The following is a 13,706-nucleotide window of genomic DNA, read 5'->3' as shown; positions in this document are numbered from 1 at the left end:
ACAGTTGGGTTGGAAATATATAAACCAGGATAGACATTTAATACTGTCTCTTTAAGGGAATGCAGCAATTGTAATTGGGTGTGGTTCCTCAAACGGCCATAAGATGGAGCCAGAAATCTGGCTTCCTAGCTGTTCTGTTGTTGCTGTGAGTTGCTTGTTGCTAGATGTTCTGATGTTCACTGTTTTTGATTCCTGCATTTTTCCTATCTGATGATTGTTGTTCTTCTTGGATTGCTATGAGTCTATTTACTGAAGTTTATGATACTGGACTTTGTTATTTGGATTATCCCTGGAATGAAAACTGACTCCTTTAACCATGTACCTGACTTGGACTGTTTGTTGGACTTTGCTTAACTGTTTACTGGAAGTAAAACCTACATTTTACTATGCAGTGTATCTGTGTGCTGGTCGAGGGTATTATGCAACATTACTCTCACCACGTCTCCCTGTGTGCACTCATTTTCCTAACGGGAATTACCTCAACACTGGTTATGGACCCAGGCCATACCAAGCTCAGATAACTGAGAGTTAGTATGAATACACAGTACCGGTTGTTTTTGCTGACATAATTGGTCCTAAAAAACCTAGTTTAGGAGGTGCCTGCTATATTTTGATTATTATGGATCTTTACTCATGGTACGGTTTCTGCTATTTAATGAAAAATAAAACAGAAACATGCCAAAATTTCTTTAATTGGCTAAGGTTTGCAGAAAGAAAATGAAACATAGGGTAATGACTTTAGTTACTGATAACGGGACTGAGTTTATTAATAATAGATTCCAAACGATGTTAAAATTGGCTGGTGTTGAGCATAAACGTTCTGCACCTTACAGACCACAACATAGAATGAAGGAGGCAAACATTACAAGCTATGGCTCGCACTATGTTATCTGATTCAGGTTTGCCTGAAACACTGTCGGGTGAGGCCATAATGTGTAGCAACCATGTTTTAAACAATGTGGTGAACATAACAACTGGTGAATTACCATTCACTTGTTGGCATGGCAGAAGCCAAAATTTAAGTTTTCTACACACATTTGGAGCTCCACCATGGGTGCATATTACCTCACAAGTAAGACTGAAAGTAGAGCTAGGAAATTATTTTCATAGGTTACGAGGCCAACTATAGATTGTTTAAATTTTGAGATCAAGGCACATCTAATATTTACTGCAGCACTAGTGCTAAATTTCTTGAGAACGTTGGGTGGCATAAACTGGAACAGGAATCCAACAATGATGTTATTATTGACAGCCAAGTAGTCCCTAATGATGAAATAGTTAAACCATCAATAGCCATTAAAGAAGTAAAAGAACAGGAGAGTCCACCAGTAAGCCCTGTATTTCCGAGACATTCAACCTAAGTAACATGACCACCTGATAGATATCAGGCTCGTGTTGTATGCCAAGTGAATACAGTTCCTGGTAACTATAATGAACTGAAGCTGTATCCTGCTAAGGATCAGGCTGCTTGGCAGGAAGCAATGGATAAAGAACTGAAATACTTACAAAGGTTGGAGGTATACCAAAATGTCAGGTTACCACCAGGTAAACATACTATAGGGTGTAAGTGGATTTATAAACTTAAGACAAGTGTGGATGGGATTGTTACCCATAAAGCCAGGTTAGTAGCACAAGGGTTCAATCAGACAGCAAACGACTACGATGAGGTGTTTGCGCCTAGTCTGAAGGCTACTACATTATGAGCAGCATTAGTGTGGGTAGTTAAGGAGAAATACATTATAAATCATTTAGATGTAGGATGGCATATCTGCATGCACTGTTGCAACACACTATATATTTAAAGAAACCTTTAGGTCTCAAAATGATAATGCAACTGATTGCTGGAGATTGAAAAAGAGCCTTTATGGCTTAAAGCAATCAGGATATGAGTGGAATCAGTGTATAGATAAGGAATTAACTATGATATGTTTTGTAGCTGGCATGGCTGATCCATGTTTGTTCAAAAGGAAAGTGATGGTATAATTTCATTGTTGCTATTGTTCACTGATGACATAGCATTAATCACCAAAACTGCACAAGAAGCTACTGAGATTATTTCACTGTTAACAAAGAAATTTAAAATAAAACAGTTAGGAGAAATTAAACAATATCTTGGTTTAAAAATAAATCTACATCGATGGTACTGTAGTTTTGATTATTATTTCAGTAATGGTCAAGGCCAGATATAGCATTCTGTATTAACCAATTAGCTAGATTTATTGCTGAGGCAACTGAAAGGCACTGGCAAGCTGCTAAGCATGTGGTAAGATATCTGAAACAAACGGTGCATTATGCATTATATTTGGAGCCTAAGGATGAACTAAGTTTAACTGCATATGCTGATACAAGGAACGGTGTAGGAAAGGTGTTGATTGGATGGAGGTCTATTCGACAGAAACATTTAAGTTTATCAACAATGGAGGTTGAATTATCAAATTTGTCTCTATTATGTAGAGATTTAGTTTGTTATTAGCAACTATTGATTGACATGGGAATTGATGTAACAGATTCTATTGTTTTTTATGAAGACAACCAATCAGCAATACAGATGGCTTCCAATCTTACTGTAAAGACAAGATCAAAACACAGAGATTTAAGATATTTAAATGTGAGACAATGTGTGCAAAGTAAAATGATTAAACTGGAGTACTGCATGTCAGAGAATAACATTGCAAATCATTTTACAAAAGCACAAGGCTCTGTAAAGCATAAGGCTTGCTGTGAGGATTATAGACTTAAACTGTAAGGTTTTATATATTGTCCTACCCAAAGGGGAGAATGTTAGGAATTGATAGTCACCTAACAGTTGGGTTGGAAATATATAAACCAGGATAGACATTTAATACTGTCTCTTTAAGGGAATGCAGTAATTTTAATTGGGTGTGGTTCCTCTAACGGCCATAAGATGGTGCCAGAAACCTGGTTTCCTCGCTGTTCCATTTCTGCTGTGAGTTGCTTGTTGCTAGATGTTCTGATGTTCAATGTTTTTGATTCCTGCATTTTTCCTATTGACTGTTGCTGGTTGTCATTCTTCTTAGATTGCTGTGAGTCTATTTACTGAACTGTTTATGATACTGGACTTTGTTATTTGGATTATCCCTGGACTGAAAACTGACTGCTTTAACCGTGTATGACTTGGACTGTTTGTTGGACTTTGCTTAACCGTTTACTGGAAGTAAAATCTACATTTTACTATTCAGTGTATCTGTGTGCTGGTCGTGTGTTATTCAACATTACTCTCACTACATCTCCCTATGTGCACTCATTCTCCTAACGGGGGAATTACCTTAACAAAGGCCCTTTCCTTCCCCACAGACCACGCCATTCATGTTTCTCCCTTATCCTTTCCTCCCTTCATGCCCTCGGATGAAGAGGGGATGGTCCTGGTTCTTTCTCTGACTGCCCAGCCGGCCTGTGCCCTTCCCCAGTTTCCTCCACCACTTCCAGAGCCACACTTCCACTCCCTGACGGCTGTTCCTCCTCTCCCTCAGAGTCAGAGTCCAACAGGAGCATGACAGAAACCCTATGGATAAAAATTTTCTTCAGCTTGTCTGTGCAGCTGCCTCTGCTTCTACACCTTTCTTCCCAATGGTAGGAGAAGAAACAAGTGCTGACCAGGGTGTGAGTCATGTGAGTTGACATGTGATAAACCAAAGAAATTTTGGAGTAAGATATTATAATACAGAAAATTCTTAAAACAAAAATAAAAATGGAACCAGAAACTTTTCTTTTGGGTTTAATGGAACAGGACTTTGAGAAAAAACTTGGAACTTGGATCTTATATATACAGCAGCAAGACTATTATACACACAAAAATAGAAGGACATTTTGATTCCCACTATGGGTGAATGTCTACAGAAGTTGATGAAGTTGGCAGAAATGGCTAAATAAACTATTTTGGTTAAAGGAAAGAATAGAAGTAATTTTGTTTCCACATGGAGACTCCTTGTGAGCTTGAAGTGGAAAAAATTGAAACTTTGATTTTGGGTTTTATCAATGAGATTGATATGTTTTTATAGAAATGGCTAATTTATATTATTATGGGAAAACAAAAAGTTGTGGTTTGACGTTAATGCTTTATTTTATTGCAACAGAGGGAGATGGAAGACAATGTTTCTTCTTTTCTTTTCCCCAATTTCTCTCCCCCTTCCTCCCTACTGTGTTTTCTATTTACTTTTGTATTTTGTATTTCATCTTATGACCTAATAAAAAAATGTTAAACTGGAAAAAAACATGTGTTTATTATTTCAAAGAGGAAATTTTCTTATTTTATTTAGTTTATTTTTAAGGTAGTGTTTTAAAGGATTGGGTTCAATATCAGTGTTTATCTGCAGCCCTGATTGTTAGGAATCTGTCCACCAATTAGTTGGGTTGGCAATATAAAAGCCAACAATGTATGTTTGTAGCACTAAGACAAAGTCCTGTGCTGATTTGTACTATATTCCGATTGGTTGGTTGTGTTGCAAATTTCCATAAGAGGGAGCTAGAGATCATAGCTTACTCTCTCTGACATTCTGTATCTCTGACATTCTGTTGCTATCTAAGGTTCTCTGTTGTGCTTATATTTTGATATCTTTGTTTACTGTAAATGACAAAGGCAACCGGTAAGAAGACTTTGTATTTGGATATTCTTTGGACTGTTAAATGTATATGACCTGGACTATTTATTGGACTGTGCTATTTCTTAAAGTAAACTTTAACTCAATTAAGTGTATCTGTGTGTGGCTGGATAATTATTCATAACTATTCTCATAAACGTTTCCATGTGCATATCCTTGTTTCAAGGGTTATTCTGTACATTTCTTAACACTGATCATCTTCCTGAAGGACTGTCAAGGCCTATAAGAGAGCCAATACTTTTGGAAACCAGGGTTGAGGTAGGTGATGACAAGACCTGGCCACCAAGCATAGCTCCTTGCCAGTGCCTTCATTCGCACGATGCCCGGATGTCCATCATGCAATAGTTTTAGGACCTTATGTTGTAGTTTCTCTGGGATGATGACTCTGTCTCCCCATAGAACACATCCTTTTTGGGAGAACAGTTCTGTCTGCCTGTGTTTGAAAGGCTTAAAGGTGTCGTTGGGTTCCTTGTCAGGCCAACCTCTTTCCACCCAGCTGAGGACTCGTGCCAAACAAGGGTCCTTCCTTGTTTCCGAGGCGGTGTCTTGTGCAGTCAGCGGTGGTGAAGGAAGGTTCTTCATTTGTAGTGTAGCTAAGGTTGGAGCTGGGTCATCTAGGACTTCTGGTAATTGAGAGCGGCTCAAGGCGTCAGCGTGGGGAATGGCTTTTCCCGGTCGGTGTAGCAGTTGGTAATCGTATGCGGCTAGAAACTCTGACCAGCGTGTCATTCTTGGCGATAAGATGTGGGGAGTCGGTTTATTTCCCGCCAAAATGCCAAGTAATGGTTTGTGGTCGGTGATTATAGAAAAGGATCTTCCATATACATACTCATGGAATCGTTTGATCGCAGACACAATAGTGAGAGCCTCTTTATCAAGTTGGCTATAGCTTCTCTCAGTTTTAGATAAAGTTCTTGAAAAAAATGCAATAGGTGCCTCAGTACCGTTTGGCAGGACGTGGCTCAGGATGGCTCCTACTCCAAACGGTGAGGCGTCACAGGTGACAGTTAAGGGTAAAGTCTCGTTATATTGTATCAATACAGCATCTGATGTTAAAAGGTCTTTTACTTGCTGAAAAGCTCGCTCTTCTTGATGTCCCCAGACCCAGGAAGCCTTCTTGTCGAGGAGCCTATGCAGGGGTTCAGCAACAGTCGCCTTCTGGGGTAGGAAGATGTTATAAAAGTTAATGAGTCCCAGGAAGGCTTGGAGATCTGTTTTGTTTTTAGGTCTCGGGGTGTTTTTTATTGCAGCCAATTTTTTCTTGGTAGGGTGAATTCCCTGTTTGTCAAGAAGGTACCCAAGGAATTCAACCCTCTCAGTACACAGTTGACACTTGTCCTTCTTGACCTTCAGGCCAGCGTCTTTAAATTTTTAGAGGACCATTCGTAGTCGTTTTTCTAGTAGGCTTCTAGTGGGGGCAGCTATCAAGACATCATCGAAGTAGAGCACGACCCCTTTTATGCTTTGTAGCAATCTTTCCATCAGACTTTGGAAGATGCCCGGTGCTACGCTCACTCCGAATTGGAGTCTATTACACTTGAATGCACCTCTGTGCGTGACTATAGTTTGGGCTTCTGCAGTCTGCATCTACGGGCAACTGCTGGTACGCCTGGGCTAGGTCCAATTTTGCGAATATTTTTCCGCCCCCAAGGGAGTGAAGAAGGTGTTGGACCACAGGCACGGGGTAAGCGCTCTGCTGAAGCGTGTGATTTAGGGTGGCCTTGTAATCCCCACAAATTCTCAAAGATCCGTCAGGCTTTATGGGGGTTACAATTGGGGTCTCCCATCGGGCGTGGTCAATCGGTTCCAACATGCCCTGGGCTATTAATTTGTCCAATTGTTCATCAATCTTTGGTTTAAGTGCAAAAGGCACTCGACGAGGCTTAAGGCGAATGGGCGTAATATCGGGGCTGAGATTAAACGATATGGGGGATCCCTTGTACTTGCCTAGCTTCTCGGTAAAAACGTCCTGGAATTCCTGGACGAGGGCCGCTTCCCAGTCATCGCTTTCGGTCAGGTTGATGCCCACTAGTTCAATTCCTAGTGGCGCGAACCACTGCAAACCTAGCAAGCTGGGCCGATCTCTATCGACGACGGTAAGAGGTAAGGTTGCGGTGTGGTCTTTGAAGGAGACTTGGATGTGGCTGGACCCGGCAACTGGAATTCTGTTTCCTTGGTAGTCTTTTAATATAATTTTCTGAGTGCTGAGGTCCTGGCGACGGATGTCAGGGATCAGGTGTCTGAGGGTTTTCCAGGAGACCATTGATAGGGACGATATTAGAAACACCAATCAAGCAGAACACAGCAAACTCCAAGACCAATAAACACAGACCAAGATTCCCAACCAATCAGGATGAAGAAAAAATAAAAAAACCATTCTGGCACAGCAGTAGGCTAGCCCCAAATTTAAAACGGAAATGGTTGTGAAAGTCTGAGTCACAGACGAACACAATACAGAAGCCTGATGATGGCAGATGAGATTCTGCTGAAATGGTGTTGAGGAACAGGAGATATGGGAGACAAGGGAGAGTGCAGGCATGGGGAACACGACCTCGGTGTTTAGTACCAATCTCATGTTCTGCCCCATTGCACTCACTTCATTTTCCTAGTCAGCAGATCTGTGATGGCCCTGGTCTTAGACTTCTGCTCTTAAATGTGAGATCAGCTTGCAATAAGGCTAGCCTTATTGCTGATTTGATCCTTGAGGAGAAGGCTGATCTGGCTTGTATAACTGAAACTTGGCAGAGCCCAGAGGGAAGCGTTCCTCTTGCAGAAATGTGCCCAGTGGGTTATCGAGCATGGCACCAGTCTAGATGTCAGGGCCGGGGAGGAGGAGTGGCTGTTGTCATCAGAGAATCTCTAGTAGCCTCCAGAGGCACTGTTCAACAAGTCCCTGACTGTGAGACCCTTTTTCTTAGATTGGGCTCAAGGGATCAGGTGGAATTGCTGCTGCTATACCAGCCTCCCTGCTGCATGGCAGCTTCCCTACCTGGGCTCCTGGACCTCGCCGCAGGACTGGCAGTGGAATTCCCCAGGCTTATAGTTCTGGGTGATTTCAACCTGCCTTCTCTGGGGTCGGGGTTGGAGGTAGCCCGAGATTTTATAGAAACCATGACTTCCATGGGCCTGTCCCAGATTATCCAGAGCCTGTCTAGTAATAGTGGTCACACTCCCGATTTGCTGTTCTTGTCAGAGCACTGTCTATGTGACCTGGAATTGGTAGACCTTTCCTTGGTCCCCTTGTCATGGTCAAATCACAGTCTGGTGGGAATGAGTTTCTCAAAAGCTGCATCCCCCCGCAGGGAGGCAGGACCTATTAGATTGGTCCGTCCCCATCAACTAATAGACCCAGATATATTCCAGAAGGAGCTGGGGGTTATAACTACAGATCTATTATGCAGTCCAGCCGAGTTCTTAGTCACTGTTTTTAATAGGAAGGTGACTGAGGCTCTGGATAGGATTGCACTCTTGGGACCTCTCTTCACCTGTAGACCTCTCTGTGCCCTGTGGTATTCAGAGGAATTGAGAGGGATGAAATGCATGAGGAGACATCTAGAGCGCCGCTGGCGGAAGACAGGACATGAACTCGATCGAACATGGGTAAGAGCTGCTACTAAGGCCTACCTTGCGGCGATTCGTGAGGCAAAGTGTAAATACTTCTCCACACTAATTGTGCCTGCAGATAATTGCCCAGCGACCCTCTTTAAAATGAGCCGTCTCCTCTTAGGGAAGGAGGAGATAGAGGTCTACCTGAAGGGGCACGCTGAGGAATTTGCAGATTTTCTGGAAGACAAAATCGCTTGACTTCGTTCCCAGTTAGATGCTGGTGTGGTTGTTGATCTGGTGGCAGCTTCTGTGGAAGATTCTTGCCCTGTTATCTGGGAACGGTTTGACCCTGTTGCTCCTGAGGAAGTGGACAGGATCTTAGGAAGTATGCGCGCGAGCACCTGTATTTTAGACTCATGTCCCTCCTGGGTTGTGAAAGCTTCCCAGGAGGTGACAGGCGGGTGGACTGTGGCAGTGATTAATGCTTCTCTACAGGATGGGACGGTGCCCCAGCACTTTAAGGAGGCTGTGGTTCGCCCTCTTCTTAAGAAGCCATTGCTGGAATTCACCTGGTTGGTTGGATCTTACACTGCAAAAACATATGGACTACACAACTCGATCAGGGCAAAACAATAGACACAATCTACATAGACTTCTGTAAAGCCTTTGATTCAGTGGTACATGACAAACTACTCCTAAAACTAAAATCTTATGGTATCTCTGGACAACTGCATAACTGGATAGAAGCATTCCTGTCAAACAGACAACAAATGGTCAAAATTGGGAGCGTCCTATCAAATTCTGTACCTGTCAATAGTGGTGTCCCCCAAGGCAGTGTTCTAGGACCAACTCTCTTCATACTCTACATAAATGACCTCTGTGATCATATTAAGAGCAACTGTGCTTTCTTCGCTAATGAAGTAAAGCTATTCAATACCACAGACAATACTGCTACCCTTCAAAAAGACCTCGACTATGTATCAGAATGGTCAAACAAATGGCAACCTCAAATCTCAACAAATAAATGCTCTGTCTTACATATTGGCAAAAAAACTCTGAGGAAGAGGAGGAACAGCCAACAGGGAGATTACCATGATCCTCCTCATGGCTTGCAGCTGGGAGCGATGTATATAAGTTTGTAACTACGCAGTTAGAATTGTTGGAGTCAAAGTTTAATGTTTACTTTGAAAGAGGTTTATCTTTGCTGGCGTTCTTCCCATGGACTCTCCTCAGTTATTTTCCTCGAGTTTATTATTAGTTATCTTGGCTTGCTTCGGAACTCTCATCAATGCAGTTTGTTTTGGTTTTCTTTTTGCCTCATTATTTACTTTTGTGACTTTAAACTGTGCTTAATAAAACAGTGAAGTTAAGTTGAAGGATTTACCGGACTTTAATGTATGTTTTGGGCTTTGGGTTATTTTGAGAGACTACGAGTCATCACAGTCCTCTTCGCTGATGATGTAAAGCTATTCAACACCACAGACAATACTGCTACCCTTCAAAAAGACCTCGACTATGTATCAGAATGGTCAAACAAAGGGCAACTTCAAATCTCAACAAACAAATGCTCTGTCTTACATATTGGCAAAAAAAAATCATCTCTAATGATCTAAGTGCTAGAGCCCACTGTAATTGCATAGTGAAAAAGGCACTAAGAGTGGTTAACCTAATCTTACGTAGCTTTTTCTCTGGTAATATTACACTACTAACTATAGCATACAAAACATTTGCTAGACCAATACTTGAATGCAGCTCATCAGTCTGCAACCCACATTATCTATCTGATCTTAACACAGTTGAGAAAGTCCAGAAATATTTCACAAGAAGAGTGTTCCACTCCTCTACTCGTTGTAGAATACCTTATGCCACCAGACTTGAAATTCTAGAACTAGAAAACCTAGAACTACGCCGTCTTCTGTCTGATCTAAGTATGGTATATAAAATCATACATTGCAATGTCCTACCTGTCAGCTTCAACCAAAACAACACTAGAGCAAACAATAGATACAAACTCAAGGTTAATCATACCTGTGGTAATATATTTTATTAATCATTTTATCATTTTCTGTAAGGCCTTTGAATACTAGCAGTAAGTCTAGGGAGATGTGGGCATTCTTGGTGGGGGTAGGAGTACCTTTGCTCATGAGTGTCTCATCCTGTTTGATTCTGCAAGTTTAGAAGGAATAGGAAAATAGGTAAAAGTTCAAGGTACACAGTTGTGCTTTCTCATGGGACTTTCCAAACTTTCCCATGAGACTTTCCGTGGCTGTATGATCTCATCCTAGCAAGGTAACATCTGGGACTTTCCAAGATTGTGTGTTCTCATGCTGGTGAAGTAATCTCCTGTTGAGGTCATTGTTTTCTGAATATGCATACTGTATATTTGATTGTGTTTTTTCTCAATAAATACTGCTACCTGAGTTCACTCAGGGCTGGCATTTTCTCAAGACATTTCCCTGTGTCTCATTTTCGAATGTCAGTCCACCATAAATGGTGACCCCGACGTGATAGCTGGAAGGCTATACGTTTCCCGCATCCTATACTCATCGTCGCGGACGTCGACTGGGCCCTCATCTTCTTCGCTGGACGAAGATAGATTCTTTTCGTGAGTATGGGGGGAGATCTCTCGAAGGCTCAGAAAGAGCACATCAGGGAATTGAGAGGGATCATTGGGAATAGTTTTGGGTTTGGAATTGGCAGTAGGGGTTGTGCTGTAGGAAAGAAAGAAATTGAGGACTTACTACAGTATGTTTGGAAAAATATTAAGTCATATCCGGAGGGAGGTAGTATTAAAGTAGAGTCCTGGAAAAAGATAGGGAAATTTTTTGCACGAGGAACCTCGTGCCCCTTCTTCAATTTTGTTAACCTGGAGGGTGATTATGGATGCGTTAGCTACTTATGAACAACCGCTCCTAGCACCCCCCGAAGAAGGTTTGCCGCTTTACCATGCGGTACGTTTGTTGCCGCCGGCACCTCCAGATAAATCTGGGGGACTGTCCGGCGCTAGAAATACTTTGTCAGAAGATAAGAGTTTACCTTTAAGGGTTCAGGTGGATGCAGTTACTGCAGCTATTCAAGAAGCAAAGAATAGAGGGGAATTATCAGGAGATGATTTGGTGGAGTTTGGAGTAGAAGTTCAACTTAATCCAGTAGAAATTGTCATGGACGCTGCGTTGAATCCGCAGCGGGAGTGGAAGCCTTTACCTCTCAGGATTTTGAGGGAAGTTAAGCAAGCAGCAAAAGAATATGGTGTTAGATCGCCATATACTCAGGCATTGTTAGAAGCAGTTGGTTATGGAAATAAAATGATTCCGGCTGACTGGAAAGCTCTGTTAAATATGATTTTAACTCCAGCTCAATATTTGGTGTTAGATCAGAAATGGAGACAGCTGGCAGTCCAGAGGGGAACAGTAAATGTTACCCCAGATCAGCTTTACGGAGCTGGTAATTTTACAACAGTGGAACAACAGAGAGATGGTATGCCTGATGAGGGGTTCGTTCTTCTCCCACAATTAATTTTTCAAGCCATAGGGGCTCTCCCTGATGGCGAAGGTGGTGAGAAGACCTTTACCAACATCAAACAAGGGAACAATGAACCCTATGAAAATTTCATTAGCAGACTGAAATTGGCTATTGAAAGACAAATTGATAATCAATTCGCCCAGAAAGAGTTGCTTTTAAAGTTAGCAGTAGAACAAGCTAACACAGATTGCAGAAAGATTTTAAATCCACTTGTAGCAAGTGGAGAGCGAGAAATCGCGGATTTGATTAATGCATGTAGGAAGGTTGGGAGTCAGTCTTTTAACATGGAAACTTTAGCTTTGGCTTTACAAACAGGACATGCTCAAAAGGGGAATTGTTTCAATTGTGGGAAGCCTGGACATTTTAAAGCGCAATGTCGGGCTCCTGGAGGAGGTCAAAGTCAGCAAAATAAGAGATCAATGGGACAGGGTGTTCGTCCTAAATCAGCGTGCCCAAAATGTAAGAAAGGATACCATTGGGCATATCAGATGCTCCTACAATTTTTACTGATGGAGGGAAAGTTTTTGGTGCTTGTGTTTGGAAAGATAAATCTGGAATTTGGCATACAAAAGTGACTTCAGAGCAGAAGTCTGCCCAGCAGGCAGAACTTGCTGCTGTAGTTTTGGCTTTTCAAAATTTTCACAATCAGGATTTTAATTTAATAGTGGATTCATTGTATGTGTATAATTTGTTACCCTTTGTAGCAGGTTCTTATTTGTCTCCTGGAATATCACCTGATATTTTAAGATTGCTTTTGCTGTTACAAGGATGTTTGGAGCAGCGTGTGAATGTGTGTTTTGTTGCTCACATTCGTAGTCATAGTAATTTGCCTGGAATTTTATCACAAGGTAATGCCAAAGCTGACAGTGCTGTAACTTCAGTCCTCACTGTCCAGCCATGGGACAGTCATAGTTATTTTCATCAAAACGCTAAAGCATTGGCACAGCAATTCAAACTTACTACTGCAGAAGCTGCTGCCATAATTCAACAATGTCCAACTTGTTCAAAGCAGGGCACGACTATACCTATGGGAGTTAACCCCAGAGGGTTGAAACCCTCAATGATTTGGCAAATGGATGTTACTCAATATCCGCCATTTGCGCCCTGGAAGTATATACATGTGACTGTGGATACTTACTCAGGATTTTTAATGGCTACCCCTCAAAGAGGTGAGATGGTTAAACATGTCATCAATCATTGCATTAAGACTTTTCAGTTGCTGGTACACCTAAAACTTTAAAAACTGATAATGGTGCGGCTTATCGGAGCACCGTTTTTGATCAGTTTTGCAAACAATGGTCCGTGGAACATAAATTTGGGATTCCATACAATTCTACTGGGCAAGCTATTGTAGAACGTCATAATGCCACGCTCAAGACCATGTTGACTAAATTAAATAAAAAAGGAGGGAAGCTCCTGGGGCTTCCGGCGATTCAAGATCAATTAAATCTAGCTTTATATACTTTAAATTTTTTAAATTTGTCTGGTAACCCCCCTGCGAGCGCGGCCAGCAGGCATTTTTCTTCTCCTTCTACAGATGCGGTGAGACCTCGGGTGTTGGTGCGGTTTCTTCCGGATCCAGCATGGGTTCCTGCTGAGCTGATAACGTGGGGACGTGGTTATGCAGCAGTTGAACATCTTGGTCAAATTCGTTGGGTTCCTGGTCGGTGTGTTCGACCGGATCATTCGCAGGCACCCGTGAAGGAAGTTTCGGAGGAGCAAGATGGTGTACCTGTGGTTCCTGATTCTCTTGATGCCGATGGCTCGGACGCGGCGCTGTGAAGACTGGGAAAAGATGACTGCTTACCTGAGATTACCAACTTGTATGCAGCAGGTTTCTTTGGGGAACCGGACTAAATTAATCTGCAAACAGCGGTATCCTTTGGTTTTTCCAGCATATTGGTCCTGGCATAAGGATCAAGACATTCTTTACTCGGGACCTGATAAGGATATTATATCTTCAGCCTGTGCAACAACTCTGATCTTGTTTAATGTTTCTGTTTCAGACTATGGACAATA

At 42.0% G+C, this 13,706-nt stretch overlaps 1 pseudogene; it reads left to right on the top strand.

The window, feature by feature from the left end:
• The first annotated feature begins 7,379 nt into the window (after positions 1-7,379).
• Positions 7,380-8,801, top strand: LOC148133603 (uncharacterized; annotated as a pseudogene).
• Positions 8,802-13,706: the final 4,905 nt, after the last annotated feature.

The sequence above is a fragment of the Notechis scutatus genome, chromosome 1 (assembly GCF_049901735.1).
Source record: "Notechis scutatus isolate UNSWTSFEM ecotype Mainland chromosome 1, rNotScu1.2, whole genome shotgun sequence".
NCBI classification, from domain to species: Eukaryota; Metazoa; Chordata; class Lepidosauria; order Squamata; family Elapidae; genus Notechis; species Notechis scutatus.
The sequence above is the reverse complement of the archived record's forward strand: the minus strand, read 5'-3'. Positions and strand labels throughout refer to the sequence as shown.